This window comes from Desmodus rotundus, chromosome 10 (assembly GCF_022682495.2).
Source record: "Desmodus rotundus isolate HL8 chromosome 10, HLdesRot8A.1, whole genome shotgun sequence".
Taxonomy (NCBI): Eukaryota; Metazoa; Chordata; class Mammalia; order Chiroptera; family Phyllostomidae; genus Desmodus; species Desmodus rotundus.
In genome coordinates, this window is record NC_071396.1 from 78,109,483 (window position 1) to 78,132,088 (window position 22,606).

The following is a 22,606-nucleotide window of genomic DNA, read 5'->3' on the forward strand; positions in this document are numbered from 1 at the left end:
CAGTCTATTCTCTGTAAGTCATTAAATTGTTTCACAGGAAAAAAACCCAAAAAAACCTTTTCATGTACTTGTCCTTTCCTTTATCTATAAAATCTTCTCAGACAGAAAGAATTATCTCTGTATTAAGCACATCATTGAAGTTTAGAACGTCTGTGGTTTTGATCATTTGTTCTACAGGTCTATCGTGGTCTTTGAAGACCAAAGAGAAATATCACAGATGTACCATTATTAAGGAGATCATGCCAAATGTCAATTCATTACCACTCTTCTATCTACAATGAAATTCCTTGTAGGAGGATGCTGAGTGGAAGGAAGGAAATTAGCCTTGGGAGAAGTTAAACGCGCTCACACACACACTTTGGAACCAAATAAAAAGTGTCTCCTCTTCCAACCAGAACCCAAATTTCTTCTTCTATTTAGTTCTTCTTTATCTTTAACATGAAATTTAGAAGCAAGCAATTTTCCACTCCAACTTTCATACAAAGTATTGTTTATAAACATATTCCTGCCTTAACATCATTTTGCCTCCAAACTGAATCACGACAGCCACCCAGTCACAACCTCGGGAAACCAACACTCCATGAGCACGCATGCGTGTGGCACCGGCTCTGGCTGAGGCCCTGCGGAGGAGGAGTCCAAGACCAGCAACGTCAACCTCCATCTCACGGCACACGAACCATAACTACTAAAATTCTGTGGCACACCAAAAAGTGTATTGTTTGCCAATCTGACCAAAAAAAAGGTATAATTTTGATTTACAAAAAAATAATAATAGTAATCACCTACCCTTTTTGATCCAAAGTGACTTTTTAAAAAATCATGTGCTTATACTTGTATATAAGGATTTCTGGTACCAAGAATTAACCAATCAGATACAACCTGATTATGCACCATGGCCAATAAGATGCAATTCTATTATATGACCTACTTATTCATGGTTGAGGACAGGGCATTGAAACCAAACTGCTACTGCTGTGACGGCTGCCGTCATTTTTTTTTTTTTTTTGACAATCTAAGGAAAAACAGATCAGTGCCCCATACTAAATATAGTCAGGTATTGCATGTTTTAGAAATTCTTACAGCACAACAGTTGAAAATTACTGGTCTAAGACTCTGCTGAAGCCAAGATTCTCAACTGGTGGGTCAAAAGCGGGTTCAGGCCCTGGCCAGGTGGCTCAGTTTGTTGGAGTGTTGTCCCATACACCAAAATGTTGTGGGTTCTATTCCCGGTCTGGACACATACCTAGGCTGTGGGTTTGATCCCTGGTCAGGGCACATACAGGAGGCAACCATTTGATGTTTCTCTCTCACGTCAATGTCTCTCTCTCTTACTCTCTCTCCCCCTTCCTCTCTAAAATCAATGAACATATCCTCCGGTGAGGATTAAAACGTAATAGTAAGTGGGTTCAGGTATTAACGGACACTGACCCTTTCAGCCCTGAAAGTAAAAGCTTGGGTGCCTGGAAACTGAAGCCCCGCTGCCACCCCACTCACCAAGTGTGCCGTTCAGAACTTACCACTTGTCTGCAGATGTCACAACCAGAGAAGGGCTGGCACCCACCCGTGCAGGGGAAGAGACAGACGAGTAAATCAATGACTGCAGAAGACAGGATAAGTACCCAGATGCAGGGACCCACAGGAAAGGGGTACTGAAGTCAGATGGGGCCGGGCAGGAAAGTTTTATCAAAGAAGGGAGGCGTGGACAAGTGTTACAGATGAACAGCACTGAGGACAAGAAGAAAGCGGTTCTCCAGACAGAGGAAACATGTACAGGCACAGATATGTAAAACAACACGATGCCTTCCAAAAAGTGCAAGGTCTTCTGTGCTATTCGAATGAAGGGTACTGGAGAAAATGGAAAAAAAGAGGGGCAGTGGTAGGGACCAAGCTGGAACAGTGGCTAGATCACGAAGGAACTACTGTGTTCTGTTCAAATGTTAACAGCCATGCTATGAGAACTCATTGAAGGAGTTAAAGAAGAGTGACTCATCTTGCTTACATTTTAGAAAGATGCCTCTTTGGTACCTGAGAGGATGGGGTGGCAATAGACCAGACCTGGAAGCAGGGAGACCTTTCTGGAGGCCACGACATAACACAAGAAAGAAGCAAAGTCAGTGGCAGAATGGAAGAAACGGGGAGCCGCCGCGGCGGAAACAAGGTCTAGAGGATGGAGGGCTACTGTTGGCATAGGAAGGTGAGGGGCTGTCTCACTGGTGGCCAGCCATCAGGTGTGGCGGAGCCATTCACAGAGGTGAACTTAGAACTATCCTGGTTTTAGATAGGTATATGAATCATGGCTAATGACTTGCTTGCCTCACTATTTTCACACCCAGATTTCCTTTTTTTATCCATGATCCCAATAAAGCCAAGCGGGAGGAAGACTGGCCAGAAACACACAGTTACACCAGATAACTTTTTAATTCAATATAAGAGATTTACAAGGGCCCCAATGACACTTCTTGGGACTTAGGAGATTTTTGGTAAGATCCCTTTTACTTTACTCACATTTCAAACATAAACAAAGCCAAGTAAAAATAAATGCAAAATTTGATTAAAAACAAAAAAGATATTGATTCTACTCTTTGTCTTTTTTTAAAAAAGCATTAACCATTAATTTTTATTAACATGATTCTACATGCAGTTCACAATTCCTTTTACAAGGTATTAACACTAGATGACTACTTTTAATAATATAAAACATAAATATATTACAACATTTACTTTAAAGAGTAGAGCCTTTTTGTGGAAGAAAACAGAGTAAGAAACCACCGAGAAAGATGACAAGTAACAGGACAAATGGAAAGAAGACTAAAATGGGCACCAAAATGCAACCCGTCTAAGCTAAAAATTAAGAAAAATTATCCCACCAAAGTTCTTTCTAAATAAAGGTCTTACAGTGAACTACACGAAGTCTTTTTGTCATTTGTTGTTTTGTCCTGTTTTCCTTGGGGAGACTTTTCGGCACACGTCTGTTTGATTGCCGTATCTGAGACTATTCACTCTTCTAACCAGCCCGGGGCCCTCCTGCAGGACACCGCTGGTTAATGGTGAGGGCGCCCTTGCCACAGCTGAACCCCTTCCAGCCCCTGACTCCATACAAAACAAACAAAGCCAACTGCTACATTCCTCTGCTCAGTCTTAAACTGAGCCTCACAGACCCTTTCTTCCATTTTATAAAGGAAAAATATTATGAAAACATATTTTTATCATCCAGATATATAAGTACTAATTTCTCTACAGCAAAATGATTTTAAACTGCTAAAAATCCACTTTGGAAGAAAACAAATTATTTAAAAGCATTTATGTGTAGATTTAGCACATAATGACCAGATAGCTACTATAGCATTATTCCACCCAGAAAAAAAAAAAATCTGGGGCGAAAAGAGCCTTTGTATTCCAACCATCATATTGTGTACTTGCCAATATTTTCACCAACTATTGTTATTTCAGCTATTTCTATAACACCAATCCACTTGTAACAATATTTCTGAATTGGACACTTAAAGTCAACTATCTTAACAATTACCAAAACACAGCTTAGGGACAAAGTGTTTTGTTTTCAACAAGAAACATTCACTTGCTACAATGTAACAGTCCTCTTACATTGGCAGCTACATTTTTAGAAGATAAAATCCAATCTCATTCACAAAAATTATTCCAATATTATCACTCAATTCTCTTGATTAGTAGCTTTACTTTTATTTTTAAATTTGGGAAGTTCCTCTTTTTAATTTTAATGATATGTCTGAAATGCAGGCACAACCAGATTTGTCGAAATGGGATCATGTCACCCAGAAACATGAAAAACCTTGCTTTTCTTTCCCACCTGGCCCACAAGTGGAAGGCCCACATTTCTGAGACACGATCCCACTCAGGAAGATAAGAAAGCAGTGTCTAAACAGTTGCTTTGGTAACATGATGGCTCAGCAAAAGAGGGGGAAAAAAGAAAAATTTTATAAAATTAGGTACATGTTTGTAGAATGAAAGATCAGAGCAAAGAGTAAGGTTGTGATTAATGAGCTATTACAAAATAAAAATAATTTATGTATAATCGGAAAAATTCATTTTGTTCTCCTCTAGTTGGACTAATAAATTTAAAAATACATGCAACCTTAAATGTCTAGGGTTCTTTTGGCCTGATAAACAAAAACAAGAAAAGCCACACGACCAAAAATAAACCATAAAAATAGATCATTATTGATTTAGTACCATTTCTGCAACACTTTCCTTAAGGAGTTTGAAACAAAGAAAATAAAAGAGCATCATTTTAAACTTTTTAACTGCACTTTTCATTTCTTAGAACACAATTCCTTAAGTTTTCCATGAGTTTTATTGTTTCTCTTTAGTTTTAACTTAATCTCTCCCAAAACAAGACTTTCAAAATGCACTTTTCCTACAGAATGACAACCTTGCCAAAGTGCATTTAATCTGCATGGATCTGCAGACAAGTAATAAAGATACCAGTGCCATTAGCATAATCAATACACAATTTACAGAGCTACCCAGACAGAACTGAAAGTGAACGTGTATGCCATTATCTTAGTAACTATAAAGTAATAGTCGTTTGTGGGAGTATGTTCCCACTTACCTTGTTTCAATCCTGTCTTGTCAAGCTAATATGAGCGTATATTAAATATTTTTAGGGTATATATGTTACATATAAACAGGTTTGAAATGATGATTTGTCAGATAATCTATAAATACATATAAAATAAAATCAGCTCAATCAATTACACAGAGGAGAATGACTGATAAACTCCCATATTTATTAAGCATTTTGCTTTTTTACCATGTGATTTAATAAGCAGAAATATATATATGTACATATATAATGTATATTGAGACATAATGTTCCGTGAACATATATGGAGGAGCATGTTCACAGATGGTGGCCAGAAAGGGCCAGATCTAATCCTATTTTCTTAAAAGAATAATAAAGAAACCAATCTAGTCAATTCTACTGCTGTTTATAATTTTCAAGAATCCAAACTTTTTGGATTTTATATTTAGCCAAAACAGTACGTGCCGTCTCTGAAGTACCATCTATAAAACATCAGAATTGGAGTCATTTAATTTTTTCGGATGGTGATGGGTGGTACCAGTCCAAGGGCCAACCCATCCCCAAGAGGTGTGCCCATCTCCTCACAGCAACAAGGGAAACGTGTATGAAAAAGAGGCATGATTCCAAAGAAAGAAAACAGACACTGCTTCAGGATGGTCACCTAACAGTGGGCCTCAGGAATTTGATTTTTCCCAGCACCTCCCCACAGGGTACTTAGAACATCTGGTGTGACATTACCAGAAGCCTATTCAACCAAAGGCGGACCCCTTGCTATAATCTGACAGGTACAAATACCACTCACTTCTTCCTACAGCTCAGAACTGGTGGGCTCCCCCCTAGCAAACCTGGCCTCCGAGCGAGAGCAGCCAGAGGAAGACTTCCCAAAGTCTGCTCCGCGTCTGGGAGGAGGCACTTCTGAGACCTCACCAGCGGTGGGAAAGCACTCCCGGGCCCGCGCTCCAGCACCCACAGCCACCTCCTCTCACCTGCCTTCCAGATCGGCTTTCTGAGGCATGCAATTCTTTTAGCAGAAGCCAAAGCTTTTAATCAAACAATGTGGGATTTGTCAGGTTGCCACAGCTTTCAATTCTCTCTCAGATATAACTAATATCATGTCATTTTTTTTCTTGTAGAAGTAACTTGGGGGTGGGGGAGGGGTACCCTATGGGAGGGAACTGAGGTCTAAATGCTTAACCACCAGAGGAGAGATGGGGTGGCCAGAAGATTAATTATTTCCACCCCTTGATTTGCTTTAAGATTGACTCTGGCTTCTTTTATTTGAAAATCATGAAATTCAAGACTGACCATTTTCAAGCCAGGAAGTCTACATTCCTCTTCTATGTTAGCCATGCTAACTGGACAAGCACAGTGCCTGTGCCTCAGTTTCCTCATCTATAAAACGGCGATAATATAACTAACACTAGATTCACTTAAGATCAAAGGATAAAGATACACAGTATCTTTGGAAATATTAAATAGGTGCCCAATTAGCATAAAGATGGAACTCACCTCTCTCCCAGCTCCATTACCTACCTTTTATTGTAGAGAATGATTACTACAAGTTGGATATAAAAACGTACATAATTCCTCTTAGGTTTTCTCCTGAAGGGGAAAGATTTTCTGCTCTACACAAAGAGGTAAGACAGGCACAGAACTGTGTCACTGCTCAGGACTTTGCAGAAGAGGGACAGATAAAGAGGACAGAATGTGCTACTTCCTCAGCTTCCCCATGAACTTCATCCATAATAAAAAGCTGTTACTAGTTCCTAACTTCCTAAGAACACACATCTGTGAAGCGTCTCGCATTTTTTACCTAATACAGCAATCATGTGGGACCCTTCTCAACAATCAGAGGGACACTTCTCCAAAGGGGACGCACAGGTAGCCAACAGACATATGAAAAGGTGCTCAACATCACTCACTATTCATCATAAAAATGCAAACTAAAACCACCATGAGGTATCATCTCAAACCTGTCAGAATGGCCATCACCAACAATCAACAAACAAGTGCTGCCCAGGACGTGGCGAAGGGGAACCCTTTTGCACTCCTGGCGGGAGTGCAGATTGGTGCAGCCACTGTGGAAAGCAGTATGGAGACACCTCAAAAAATTAAAAATGGATCTGCCTTTTGACCTGGTGATCCCATTTCTGGGAATATATCCGAAGGAACCCAAAACACTAATTTGAAAGAACGTAAGCACCCCTACATTCATTGCAGTGTTATTTACAATTGCCAAGATAAGGAAGCAGCCCAAGTGTCCATCAGTAGATGAGTGGATTAAACAACTACAGGACATTTACAAAATGGAATGCTACTCAGACATAAAAAGAAAGTTTTATCCCTTGCAACAATATAGATGGACCTGGAGAACATTATGCTAAGTGAAATAATCTAGTCAGAGAAAGAGAAATACCATATGATTTCACTCATATGTGGAATCTAATGAACAAACTGAACTAACAAGCAAAATCTGACAGACTCATAGCTAAGGGGTTGGACTTAGGGGGTGGAGGGATTGAGCAAAACGGGAAAAGGACACATGGACATGGACGACAGTGTGGTGATTGTGGGGAGGGAGGGGGACAGAAGGGGACTAAATGCTAATGGAAAAAATACAATTAAAATTTTTAAAAAGAAGTAGATTCTTATCATTTTACTGGTAAGAAAACTGAGGCTTAGAGAGTTTCAATACCATGCAGGACTCAAACAGAGGTGCACTGGGTCCCCCGGATCAAGTCACTGGGACATGTTGAGGGTACAAATAGGATCAAACACCTGAGACCCTGACAGCTAAAACTGGAATGAGAAAAGGGACTCTCACATAGCAGCAGATCCCAGATGCTGGCTTTTGTAAAGAGTCTGACGGGGTGGGGAAAGTCACTTCTGCTTCCATGGCTTAAAATGTGTTCAGCAATGAAAGGTCATTCCTAGAATTAGAAATCAGGAGCCTGAGACTCTCCTCTCCGCTCTACGCGAAGGCATGGCGTGACTTGGAACAGAGTACTGAAGTTCTTCGCGTCTCGCAGGTGATGGGGTAGGTGGGTGACCTGGTGCCCTTGCCCTGCTGGGGACGCTGCACCTCGCCATGCCCCTTACCTAGATTTGCAGTCCCAGCGATAGCCGACCCACCCAGAAGCTAAACTACCACCTAGCTCAATCCACCCTTTCTACAGTGTTCTCTAGAATATCTATTTTAAATTATACTGAAGTGGAGTTTTCTTTTGTCACTTACTATCTGTTAAGGATATTCCACTCATTAAATGTGGCCTCACACAATCCTCTTGACTCTCCCTGCTCCAATTTTCATTACTATTTCTTTCACTTCATTTAGCATTAAGGTTGAAGAAAAAAGTATAAATGGATATTTGAAAGTCATATGATTGGATATATTAAGGTTTTAGACTTTGTCCATATGGAAAGACAACTTTATGACAGTTATAATATAGCTAAAATAAAAAGAGCGTCTACATAGAGTATCACCAGACAAATGAGTGCTGAGGTCAACCAGCGGGCAAGGACAGAAGCTGGGTTTCTAAAGCCCAAAGGGACGACCAGAGCCCAACACTCTGGGAGGGGTGGGGGGGCAGGTGATTTCATGAAGTAAACACAGAGAGCAGGGCTGGCGATTCAATGAGCAGGGGAAGGAAAGCTAGGGAAAACGAAAATAAAGCAAACCGAGCATTAAGGATTTACTGCAGGAAAGAATGGAGAAGAAATTAAGAGGAAAGAAATTTCAGACTACTCTGCCCCCAATACGGTTTCCCATAAAATTAAAACAGCAGCTAGACACAGCCAGACAGACTAGTAGTTACTGGCCAGTCAGCAGACACACTCCTGTGTTCTCCCTCCATCTTCACACTCTATACTCCCACGTGCTTCTAGAGAACACAAAATTCCTTGCTGAAGCCTAGAAGAAAATGCTTCTAGATAAGTTTACTGATGAGCATGGTGATGTAGAAAATCAGCCCCTTGTTCGGCTAATTCCTTTGTAAACCCAAGCCCAGATTTACCTTTTTAATTTAAGGATTATTAATAAATCTACTATGATTAAACCTTCATAATGATATGTGAATTATTTGTCTCTAGTTCCTCTCCCAAGAACAATTAGCCTACCTTTGCAAATTAGCATGGCCCTTCTACAAAGAACTCAAAGACACAGACCTGACTTACCAAAAAGATGACAGAGGCTCTAAAATTAATTAGCTCCACTTTATGGTTCCATTATCTTTTAATTGGAATTTCTGCAGGAATTTCTCTTTCAGAACTCTCTCTACACTGGCAAGCAAAGGGCAGCTTGGAATCGGCACCACTTTGGCCAGCACGAGGGGCTGTCCCATGGCCGACTGAACCCAGCAAAGACACCTACAAGGAACCCTCCCAAAATGGGTCTCTGCAACGGCTGCGTCCAACCACATGGGTTCCTTGAAACCCCCATTCCTGAAGCACAGCAAAAAGGAATTTTCTGGAATAGAAAGGAACTGCATAGCACAGGATGAAGAATTTCCCTACAAAAGTGAGAAAACCTTTGAAAGTAAGAGTAAGAACCGTATCTAAGTACTTCTTGTCTCCCAGATACTATTCTAAGAGCTTACATGAATTAACTCTTACTTCTCATGGCAACCCTATAAATTAGGTAGTATTACCCTTCACAGTTACAGAAACTGTGATTAATAATTTGCCCAAAGTGCCCCGGCTGATGTGGCTCAGTGGACTGGGCAGCAGCCTGCGAAACAAAGGTTCACAGGTTCAATTCCCAGTTGGGGCACATTCCTGGGTTGCAGGCCAGGTCCCCAGTAGGAAGCACGTGAGAAGCAACCACACATTGATTTTTCTCTCCCTCTCCTTCTCCCTCCCTTCCCCTCTGTCTAAAAATAAGTAAATTAAATATTTAAAAATAAGAATAATTTGCCCAAAGTCAACCAGGTTAGAATGTCAACCTAGGGAGCCTAATTTAACACCCCACCTCTTAACCACCATACTCTACTGACCCAGTTTAGTAAATGTTTGCTAAGTACCTACTGTATTTCCAGAACTGTACTTAGATGCTGGGGACACAGGAGGGGGTGCGGTGGGGGCAGGCAGAGCCTAGCAGCCAGCGTAATGAGAAAGAAAAACTAAAAGAATGATTAGGAAAACAAAAAGCAAAAAAACAACAACAAATACACATCCTCCTATGTCAGACACAAAATCTGTTAGTTACAAGGAAAAGCACTGACAAAACTGAAAATAAAAAATTTTAAACTTCTCCATGGCCAAAAGTAAAAAAATTCCCACTCACAAAGACAAAAGGCAAACTAGGGGAAATATTTGCTACACGTAAGTCAGACAAAGGATTAATTTCTTAATAACATGAGCTGCTCTTTCAAACCAAAACACAAAAGAAGGAAATAAAAAGGCAATTCACAGAAAATAAATACAAATGGTGTATAAACATATGAAAAGATGTTCCTAATTATAGAAATATTAATTAAAATGTCAATGAAATACCAGTTTGTTTGTTTCACAAGCCACATTAGTAAAGATAAAGTATTTAAATGCAGTGCTCTCTAACCCTGCTGCTAACAGCAGTGAGAACTGGTATTCCCTCTGTGGAGGGCACACTAGCGATATATATCAAAGTGTTAAATGCCCGTTCCCTTCGCCCAGCAATTTCTTTTTTAGGAATTTACCCCGTGTGTGTCTGTGTGTGTCTGTGTGTTTGTAATCATACATATCAGAAAGATTGTGTTCTGTTCCTTGAAGCAACATTTGTAAATAGTAAAAACATCAATAAGTATACAGGAAACAACCTGATGGCCACCCATGGGGGAGGGGCTAAATAAGTGCCAGAACATCATACCCTGGACAGTGTGGAGCTGTTAAAATAAAGGGGATGTCCTAATTATTGATATGGAGAATTTCCTAGGACATATATTTAGGAAGGGCTAGGAAGGGCAATGTAGACAGCTCCTACTTTTGAGGGAAAAAAGAAAAGACACCCAAGACACCCATATATGCGTTGCCCTCTAAGGATGGTCCCGCTCCCCGCCTGAGGACATCACCGCTAGAATCCTCATCCTTTCTAAATAACTGTGACAGAGGCGTCTAAAGGGTCGTTGGAAAGGGCCACACATGATCAGCCTGTCTGGGGTATGGATGCATTTCTCTCAGGCATGGCTGGGAGAATTACGGGGACAGTGGTAAAGATCAGGTATATATAGCTTTAAAGATCTTCTCATAAACCACTTTTGGAAACTTTGCCAATAATACTGTCATGAATAGAGACAACAGAAAATGTCTAAAATACATGAATTAAAAAATGGAAAAAAAAGGAAAGTACAGGTAGGTAGATCGCTGCTTTTATTATCTTCTATAGTTTTTCTATGTAACTTTTCAATCATAGAAAATTAGCATGCATTGTTGATGTATTGTCATATTCTAGCATTTACTAAGCTCCACGATGTCAAAATTTTGTTAAGAATTTACAAAAGTAATACATACAAACATGTTACTAAATGATTTGTACACTTTTTCCTAGATTATCTCTGAATGACATAGAAAAGGGAGTTGTTAAATTGTTTTATGAAACCAAAATAAGTGTGTTTATACAGCATTTGGACAGCATTATAAAAATTAGAATAAGTCCAGATTTTTGGAAGAATAAATAGATCTAAGTGATGAAAAAATGAATGGATATAGCTGGGGTAGTGAACTTAAGAGTGGAAAAACCAGGCCCATGAACAAAGGACAGCCGGGATTTTTACACAAAAAATCTGTGTAAAAATTGCACACAAGCTGTGTGCAAATAATATAAAAGAGACACCACTTGTATGAACTGAGGGTAAACTACTGCTGCAAAGCTAAGTGCAGTTTGGAGTTAAACAACAGCACGGGCGTTCCAAAGAATCATCTAAATAGGTGTCACACACTGTTAGTTCCACGACACCCATGAGCAACTGGGTCTACCTTACTCCTTACTGCCCTGTATTTTTAGTACCTGCCCCAGTAATTGATGCTAAATAGAAATTCCTGTGGAATGCATGACCATGTTCAATAGGTTCCACTCAAAAACATATTAAACATCAGATTTGTTTTGAAAGTGCTTCCTCCAGGATCCTTCCCTAACCTCATGGATACACGTGATATATTCCCACCTGTGAGATGGTCTTGTAACATCCAGAGCTTCCCCTTCACATAACTGTGAATTACTACCACCCATTTAAGTGTTCATTTAATGTGTTTCTACTGTATGGTTGTAACTCCGCAAGAACACAGACCGTATCTGTCTCCTCCACAGCACCCCCAAGTCCCAGCACCCCTGGACTGGTAAATAAATGATGGGCCTGCAGTAAATACCTGTTGATTACACAGATGAATGAATTAACCTATTTGTTTATATTTTTATATCTTCATTTGTTAACAACCTAGTTTTGGGTTATGGGGATTCAAAGAAAAGAAACACAAAACCCTGCTTTCAAAGGGCTTACAAACCAGAAAATCAACTTAGGGCCACAGTCTCTATGACATCTGAGGGAGAGAGGGGATAGTAAAGAAAAGAGCTGTGTTAACCCAGGTGAGTCAGTAAAAGCCTCACAGGAGACGTGAGATGAGTCTTAAGAAATGAAAACAATATTCAAGCCTTTATTACTACACAAAACTGACTTGACAATCCACAGTCTAAGCCTAGAGCAGGTTCGAAGTGAAGCACGAAAATCATTAAAGGTTTGGAATGTGCTGCTATAGGGAAATGGTACCAGCATTTGGACAAATGGATGAACACGAATTGAAGATGACTCCAAATGTAAGTCAAACTAAATTAAAATATAACCAAAGACACTGAAATTGAGAAAAGGCCAACAGTGACCAGAGGGGAGAGGGGAAGGAATTTCAGGGGAAAAGGGTGAAGGGTTTGTAGGAACAATTATAAAGGATACATGCACAATAATGGGGGGGTGGGGCGGTGGAAATGGGAGGGAGGTGGGCAGGGCTGGGGGTTAGGCTGGAGTGGAGGGAAAGGCAGAGAACTGTACCTGGATAACAATAAAATTAGAGGAGAAAAAGCAATGCTGTCCTTACAGCAGCACACTTCGACCTTGGTTCAAACGTTTGCACTGCTACAGGTTCGTATCCAGGCCACTGCAAACATCCACCTGAGACTCAGGCAGACAGATTTGGTCACTCACTCACACACACATACAATTTCCAGTGCAAAGCAGCTGTTAGGGCTGCTCCCAATGACACAGGACAAACCCCTAATGAGGTGAATTGGTCAGTGGTCCAGGGCTCTCACCTAGAAGCTACAAACTGCTCTATGGATATTCCAGGACTTGGGCAGAGTGAATGGTTCAGCGTGTAATACATACATCCTTCTATATCAGCTCCCTAAATTATTATTTCCGTATTAGCTCTGGACAAGAAGTCATAGTGGAAAGTAAGACCATCTAATCCCTGTTGTTTGATTTTGTCCCATCAGCTACAACTCAATCAATTTAAAAAGCATGCCTGCCCCATTAATATGAATTAATTGATCAACTTGCAAGAGTTACAATTTCTCAGCATGAGAATTGTACGATGTTAGTGATGGACGGGAACTCAGGAGTCATTTATTTCGTAAGAATTAAAGTGAGTCTGATTCCACAAAAGTTTACTGCGCAGTTGTTTAGGTCAGATGCCTGGCTAAGCACTCTCCTGGCCTGAGGGACACAAGGCAAACAGAGTTCAGAAGCCATCCCAGGGGTCTGTCAACCCATCACACACATACTGGGTTTTAAATATGCAAATCAGCAAGTATAAAAGACAGTTACACTTCACAGGAGCTATAAAATGATGTTATTATCTTGTAATGGTTTTATTTGGAATATTAAAAATTTGCTATAATGATACAATCCTTATGTAAATGACCTATATGATTCTGGAGGAGGCAAAAGGGATCTCACGTCGATCATCTTTCCCTTCGGTCAGTCACACTCCACCATCGCCATTCAGCCAGCACTCCCGTCGCTGAACACCAAGACCATCAACCCACCCAATGTCATTATCCCTAAAATGTCTCCCGTGAAAGTTTGTCTCAAAGCATTCACCTATCGCCCAGGGGAAAACAATCCAACTTGCGCTGTGGACTCTTCAGTACCAACTTGTTTCCTAGTGTTCTATTCCTGAATATTTAATGGAATGAATTCCTCATGACTTGTTTCACCTCAATTTTATGTAGTAGGGATTCCAACCTGAGGTGTAGTTCTGCAGTTTTTCCAATATCAACACCATATACATTCTCCAAGAGGCTCCAATTATCTTACAGGATGCCATCAATTCTTTGAAAATTGTTAAAAATTAGCTTCAATGTCACACAATTAACTTTCAAAAATGTTACGGAGATCTTTTAGGAGGGGTAAAAGATTTTGCATAATCAATGACCTAAATCCAAAAAGGGCTAGAAATAAATATTCTATATATTGTATTTAGTGGTTTCAGTTCAAGTGAGTGTATTTAACTTTATAATTATAAGAGGAAACATAGACCACCATTCTTAAAAAGTATAGCTCACCCAAGTTTTGGTGTCAAAATGTTTTTGAAACTCACTTTATGTAACTTTTTTAACTGACTCAACTTGTTGAAAAAGTGAATATACTAATCTCCTCCCCACCTGCACTGCTTCCTTCCCCAAATTAAAAAGCGATGGAAGATATTTAAAATCTCATCCGGTTTTCTAGATTATAAGCCTCATAAGAGCAACACTATGTCTGTGTGGTTCACAAGTAAATTCTCAGAAGTACAGTACCTGGGGCAAAACAAGCATTGATAGAAAAAAAATCTTCTTAAATGATGAAATGAGCCCCCTTCATTTCAGAGAGAGGCAATCTGAATCTAGACAACAGAGGGCAAGTAGCTTGCCAAACCGTGCAGGCAGCAAACCAGAGCTGGCCCCCGAGCCCTTTCTGCCCTGCAACCCTCTCCTTCCTCACACCACCATCCAAATCGCAATGCTTATGACCATCACTACCTGTTTGTTTTTAGTCTCAGCTCTTTCCAGGAATTAATACGCACTCCCTTGAGTCTACAGTTTTTAACTCTTGCCTCATGTCTGTAAAAATGGCATCTGACTTTGCATATTACACACTGACAGCCCCAAACCGCTCTACCTAACACGTGCCACAGCTTCGGTCTCCACAGGTCAGCTGGTGGATAAAAAACATCCAAGCAAACTCATGATGGCACTGTTTTCCAATTGTTTGGGTTCCGGGTAGAGTGGAGTTTCTGAATACTTAATTGACTGTTTTTAATATATAAAAATATGAAAAGATAAAAGTGTGAGACTAGTGCTAGACAGCGTATGTCTAATAAACCTTAAAACAATGGAGACAAGCTAAATCGTTAGGAACGTGGAAAGCAATTACTATTCAATCTTGTTCACACATTTACTAGACCTAACCTGGTTCTATCTAAAGGAAAAGAATAATATTAAAAAACATGTATTAAGTGCTAGAAATTTTTCTAAAAATCAATATATCATTTAAAACACTGTAATATACTTTAGGTTCCCGGTCACAGCACCCCACATAGGATAGCAATTCCTAATTCACCTTCTGGACTCCTGACCTCTCCAAAGGTTTTCGCCAATGTACTCGGTGTGACTACATCCTCATATGGCAATGTCTGCATTCGGGAATGAAAGCCCCCCATCTCCTTCGTTCCCATCAGGTAAATAAGTGTCAATATGATACATCTTTCATAGAACACTGATGGCATAAGAAGTTTTGGAAAAGCCAACCAGGAGGAAAAAGAGAGAGGGTAATAAAAACAGTGAAATAATGGCATGCAATGGTAAATTGACTTTAATTTCTAAAAGGAAACTATACTCCTTACATTAACACCAATTTTTATTAGGCAAAACTCAACACAATCTAATTTTTCCCTTAAAAAGTGATTAACATATATGGATTTGCTAAGCAAAATGTACTTTAAATAGAATGTTAAGTATGTGGGCATGCATGTATACTTTCCATGTGTCTATTTCACACTGACTGGTTATAACTGGGGAGATAAAAACCTTTAGTGTCATGTATATAAAAAATGTTATCATAACCAAAATACCAAAATGCAATTCCAATAAACTGCACTATTTTAAAAGTGAATATTCCAAATGTCAATCACTTGACCATACTGGGCTTGAGGGAGCTATGCTCATGTATGAACAGAACATGCTTTCCAAACCAAATCATCTTCATGTGAAAACAAGGCTTAAATGCTTAATACATTCTCAACATACATGCAATGAACAGATTTACATACATATTTTTCTTTTCAAGATTTTTCAAAGAATTTCCCATCCCATGAAATTAAAATTTATGACGTCCAATGATAATAATTTATAAATGTATGCATTTATCTTTTTTTAATCTTCTAAGAAAGAAGAGTTTCTAGAGACAGTCATATTTGAATCTGGAATTTTTTTTAATGACCAAATTAGAGACCTCTGCAAGCAGGCATCCAGAATAGAAATGCCAACTGCAGCGTGCGCTGCCATTATAATGATACCCCAGATCAGCCCCGTGCGTGGAGCTGTGGCAAGGTCCCCAGGCAGCTGGATGACTGCTGTATAATCATTATCCCTGATAAAACTGAAGCTACTGAAGTTTTAAAGAATTCGTATCTTACTGAATTTCTTTAATCTCTAATAATTACTAAACTGGCATAATTACTTACACTAGAGGTGGAATGTGTGCATGCTAAAAGCCCAAGCTACCTAAAATTAAAGTTAAAAAAAAAAAAAGCCACGATTCTACTTAGTTTTCAAAGATTTATCTTGTGTCAGGCTTTTATGCCAAGAGTGGCATAATTATTTAAACCATTTAAAAGCTTTCCTTACACTATTTGATTAATACTATAACAGAGCTATTTAAATTTACTAATGTTAACTTTAATGTTTAAGTTATAATTGCTTTGTGATAACATTGTTGCAGAACGTATTTTAAATCAGACAAGCACACTTTCATTACAACAAACAAGGTATATGTAATATTAGCTACTGTACCTTGTAATCCCCAAACAAAAAAAAAGGAACATATTTCAGATTTAATTGAAATGGGATTAGAAAGTTTCATACACCCCCCCCAACCATCCTCCCCCCAACCCCCTCCCCTGCCACCAACTAACTTTAACCTTTGACAACACAACAGGAGTCAATGGGAAAATTTTAAATACACCTGGGAAAATACTTAGCCAGAGACCCTTTGTATCAAAATCTCATTCAATCCAAAAGCATTTTTAACAATCCATGATAAAATATGATACAAGTGTTGCAAGTCTTAAAATGATTTTCTCTCTTAAAAATGACTAAAAACTCAACATGGCATCTATTAAATTCTAGCTAATAAAGAATGTATTCTATAGCAACAGAATTAATGACATTAAGCCAGCAATGTGAATTCTGTCAGATGAATTAATAAAGCACAGTAATAGGAAAAGCAGACCTTTCATAAAATTCTTAACTAATCTTGGTAGAGTTGCTCTTTTCTACTATCAAAACCTCTTTCTCCACTTTGCATGATTTTACATCAAAATGAAAACTCAAGCAAGTATACTAATATTACATTTCAACTTATGTCAACAAATATTTCACTAGAATTTCACCGAGTAGCCAATTCTCACAGACTTCCTTGAGAAATAAAGAGGGCAGAAAAATCTTCCTATAAGATGAAAAGAAATTTCTTACAAATATGCTACAAGACTTGTAATGCCCCAAATAAGCAAGTGAAAAGAACTAAGTACAATTACTGGAAGCCAAAAGCAGAAAAATTTTGTCTTCACTATTACAAGTCACTGCTGTCAGTAACTACAATGGATTTTAAGGGATATGGGAATATTCTGGCAAAAGAAAAAAAGGAAAATTATTAACAGCTTGCTTTATAAAAAAGCTGCTAATCTCATATCCCTTTATAACTTCATTTTTACATGTATGCTTTTATGTTCAACATCCTATTTTTTGCCCTTTTTTGGCGGGATGAATAAAAGCCAACAATCCACTCATGCATCAAACAGATGTTTTTGTTTTTAAGGCCAAGTGGAATCTTCTGAATTTTTGTGCCCTGCCTTTAAGAAGATGCTGCCAGAACTGCTGAAATCGTGAAACCGGCATTTTGGAAAAGACTCACTGGACCATCAGTTCTGGAACTTTGACTTGCACTCATGGGATTCTTGCCAACTGTAATTGCTGTTTTTGTTTATGTCGGATTGTCTACTGATTGGACTATAATCAATGTAATGACTTCAACATCTACTCGGTATAATTTAGAGGTGGTAGAGGGAAGAAACAGTCACCGCTTAGTAGGTGAAAGCAGCACAGTGACAACTGTGTGAAGAGGGTATGGACGTCAAACCCTGAGCCTCTGCTGCGCTTCCCACAATCAGGCTGTTAGCACCTAGATCCAAACGTACAGTACGCCTACGTAGCTGCGTGCTGCCCAGTTACTAGGGCACGTTGCACTCACAATGATGAGAAAGAGTATGTACATACACAGATACAGATAAAACCCTGACACTTCAAAAAAACCTTACCTTAGCATAAAACCTAGTTATTAAAAGTGGGGAACCATGTTTAACTTACATAAAAATAATTGTGAGGGAAAAGCTGCACTGCACCTTTTAATTAAAAGCAAACTCTTATGCTGTCTTAATGCAACTGGCTTTTCACGCAAAATTCAGGGCATAGTTTTTTCTTCCTATGGCATCATTTCCAAAACCAAAACTGAGTCTCTCTAGTGGTAAGATTGTATTTTTAAGAAATAAAACACATGGAGATGGAATATTAAAAAACCATACTTTTTTTGTTATACTTTACCTGCCTACCCATAAGAAAATATATTGTGTCTTTGAAAACAAAAGAAAGTAATGGTGTTTAAACAAGGACTAGAGAGTTTAGTGTTTCTGTGAAGTTCAGGGACCAGGACAGGCTCCCTGTGGTGGCTTTTTTAACACCGTCAATTTCAAGAGCCTTTCCACTAGGGAAATACAGCCTAATAGATAGGTTTTCTGACTTGCAAAAGGTTATGAGCTTAAAATCCATTTGCCTTTACATTCAAATTCTATGGTTTACATTTCTTTTTTAAATTGAGAGCTGAATTTTTGCCACTTCATTATATTTCTAAATAAATTACCTCTTAAAAAAAACCTTTATAAGTACAAAAGAAGGTAAATGGGAAAAAGGAAAAAGGTCAGTCATAAGTGTGATAACTTCAAAATGTGCCAAGTTACAAAGGGTTAGCTACCGTGACAGCCAAGTTAAACAGGCACTTTTGGGGCTCTCTTTCTCCTTGGTTCCCACCATTTCTCTGGAGAGGCCCCTGGTATGGGTTTATGAACACCTTAGGGTCCAGATATCCTAATTGTGTCTTGTGTTTAACTTGGCCATTTAGATGTCTAAGTGCTCCCCTCTCTCCTTCCCAGCTTCATAACTTGGCTCTTACTGAATATGTCACACCTTTATGAAGCGGACCACTTTTTCCTATTTACAGTGCTTTCTGGAGTAAATTTCAAAAAAAAAAATGTTTTATCAGGTAAAATGGCTGAAAAACTTCCATCAGAGAAGCAACACAAGAAACAGAATAAAGACCCAGCAAGAAAACTAAAAATAGGTCACAATTGACCAATTTGATGCTACTGATTTGCTGCCTCTAAAAACGAGCTGACAGCAGAACTATTTTCAGTCAGGTAATCTACTCAAATACCACGTCTACTCTCAGGAACTGAGACACATATCCAAATAATACAAATGGGGTAGAAAGGGTGACTCATTGAATTGTCTGACCCTCCATCCCTACAAATACTGGATTTAATTCTCTGTTTCATTAAACAGAAAGGTTACTCTGAAGATTCGCAGCTTCTAAGGACAGAGTAAGTTTCTGGACTTTGTATGTGAGCTGAGAGAATGTTGATGCTAGGGCTTTGAGAGGCACAAGGGGTACACGAGTTTCATGTTTCAAAATACATTCTGCAGTTTTCTCACATCGAAAAATGAATCTTTCTGGTGGGTCACAGTTTTAATGCACTTCAGAAGAGACAGGGAGACCAAGCAGGGCACTGTCCTTGGCAGCCAGAGACACCTGGCACCCAATCTCAGGAGGTGGGCTATTAGGACAATTAGACGAAAGTTTGCTGCAAACGAAATAACCCTGCATAATTTTTAAGTAAATATAGTTATTCATTCAAAATACTGAATGTACAAGATTACCCAAAATAAATTCAACTATAGTAGAATTTCCTGGTAGTACTTATTTTTAGGCATTTTGGTAAAAACAAAAACTCCAAACTTAACTGTCATTTTTGTTTTAATGTTTTTACCTGCCTTATGTAAACTACTCCCCTGAGATGTGAGTTTCAAATTATGATATCAAAAGTGACAGCCATATCAGAAATATCTTTTAAACCTTGCCTGTTCAAGAAATAGTACGGATGTAAGAGACAAGTTGGAAATTGAATGCAGAACTTCATGTTTTATTTAGAAGGGCACATTGCATTTTCATGGTTTCCAAAGCCTCCTTCAAGTTAGTAAAAAGTAACCTGCAAGGTTTTGAAATACTATCATTCATCTAATAACATCAGAATTTTTCTCTCTTAGTTGCAAAACTATTAATCAGTTCTTAGAGAAGAAACTTAATCCAAGGCTGCCTTTCTATGCCTGCTAACAGCAAAGTGTTGCTCATTGCTTATTATGATGATGATGCCAGAAGATTTGTCATAATAACACTTCCCTGACTGTTCTATGATCCAAGGGTGACCTTCCAAACAATACGATGGACGGAATCCACATTCTCAGAACGCTCCTAAAACACATTTTTAAAAATAGAGACCCTTCCAGGAAGACACAGAGAAATAAAAATAAGTGAAGGCTAGGTACTTAACGAGAACCACCACGAGTGTTACTCTTCTTCTCAAACCCGCTACTAATATCACAATTACTCATCTGCCATCACTCATATAAATATGTATTTTCCCAGGTAAATGCACACCCTGAAGGAAAACAGGCCGGCTCTTCAGTGAGGACTGTACTATTTTTATTCCTGTCTTCAGCTTCTCACCCCAGAGCTCGGCCAGCCCACCTGAGGCCATTGCCCTTCTGGAAGTCACCCAAGCAGCTGACAGGAGACCACCACTGTGTCCCATGCCCACACAGAAAATGGGAGCTCAATCTTTGTTTTTAATGTAAATATTTAAAGCTTGGCACTTGAAACACAGGTACTGTGTCTTCATGGAGAAGATACTGAAATATTTTTGCAATAAGACTACATAACAAAAGAATGAAATGCCCTCTTTGCTCACTTTCACTTGCCATTTTTTTGTGTTCATTAACTTAAGGGCTGCACAGGTCTTGGTCCCAGGTATTTTGCGATTCGACTTATCCACGATTGCCCTGCGAATTCCGCTAACTGACGGCTTCTCTTGCTGCCCATAAAATCCTACGTGCAGAATACGTCCTCTTTACAAAGAACCGGGAGCACTTGCACCCACAGTCAAAGGAACTTTCCCTGTGAATCCATTCCCAAATCAGGTGAACTGAATACTCAGAAGCTATGGATGAGCAAATCAACCGATTGGGCAAACTTCAATAAACTTTTTAAAAAGGAAAAGCCTCCCACCTTATTGATGTTTCAGGAGCCTTTGTCGCCCTTTAAACCGGGCTGACTGACCCCAAGCACTATCCCATTAAACTACTAGGAAAGTTCTTTCCAAATGACTGGGAAGAGGCTTGTCCTGGTAGTTGCTCAGCGTGACTTTTAAAGAAGCCAAGAGTCTGTCGTCTTGGTCCACGGTTACCCTGACATCCGCGCACGCCCGCGGCGCTTATTTTTTCACTATCGACTCTTGAATCTTTCCGACCTTCGGTCTCCGTTTCCCCAGAAAATGTGTGGCCCACATGAATGTAAATCAAAACTGTGTCAAGACACATGTCAGTGATCCATGTCGTTTTCAAACTAAAACTTCTCCTGTGCTTCAGGAAAAAGAAAGCGTTCCAATCTGCGAGGCCCTCCCCCACCCCGGTCCCTTCCCAGGAGAAGAAAGGGCTTTGTGTGTGCGGTGAGGGCTCCGTTAATCGAGTTCATAAATACACATCGGCCGGGGGCCGGAGGCGCGGGGCGCCGGGCTCTGCCCACCCCTCCCCCCGGCCAGTGGTCGGGTCGCGAGACCGGTGGCAGGAACAGGGGCCCCAGGACGCCGGGGCCGCGGAGGAGGAAGAGGATGCTGCGCAGCCGGGGACCAGAGGGCGGGGCCGGGCAACGCGGACCTCCACGGGACCCTGCGGACCCCGGCGGGCACACAAGTCGCCCTTTGTCCTCCGCCTCCGGGGTCGCGGGGGACCTCCGCCGCCTCCGATCGCCCCTCTGCCAGTGCCCGATTCAATGCCCGGCCTGCCTGCCTGCACCTCCTCCAGCCCCGCGCTGCGCGCGCCTGCCCTCCCAGCTCTCGGCCTCGGAGCGCCGGACCTCCCGGCACCCGCGGCCGCCCGCCTCCGGTTTCCCCGGGAGGAGGCTTGGGAAGGTGGAGGAGGACTCGGCCGAGGAGGAGGCCGCCACGTGACTCCCCTCGCCACATTCCACCACAGCCACCAGATCAATAACTTCAGTGTCCCCCGTCCCCCATCCCACTGCTGCTGCAGCCAGCCACTGCTGCCCCTAAAATCCCCCCACCAGCAGCCCGCAAACTTCCCTCTCCGAGAGGGACCTGGGGAGTGGACCCCATCGCGAAAAGCCGCGGATCGAAAGGGGAGGCGGGAAGTCGTGAGGGTGAGGGGTGATCAACTTTTTTGGAATGGTCAAGAGGGGTACCCCGGGTGGGAACGCAGAGCGCGAGAGCGGAGGGCCACGGGCCGGCGCCCCGCGATTGTTTACACGGGCTGCGCGCCGAGGCGAACCCGAGGCGGCGGCTGTTGTGTCCTCGCCCTGGCGCGGCCGGGACCCCGGGCCACGTTTTTAAACAGCAGAGGCCGCTCCCCCTGGCTCCGAGAAGACTTTTTCCGTCTTCCAAAGAAAGGAAAAATGAACCACCGCACGGGTTTTGCATATTTATTCG

General features: G+C 40.6%; 1 protein-coding gene across 3 annotated transcripts in view; it reads right to left on the reverse strand.

Moving 5' to 3' along the window:
* Positions 1 to 22,606, reverse strand: part of ZNF521 (zinc finger protein 521) — a 281,402-nt gene that overhangs the window by 257,191 nt on the left and 1,605 nt on the right. The window lies entirely within an intron of this gene.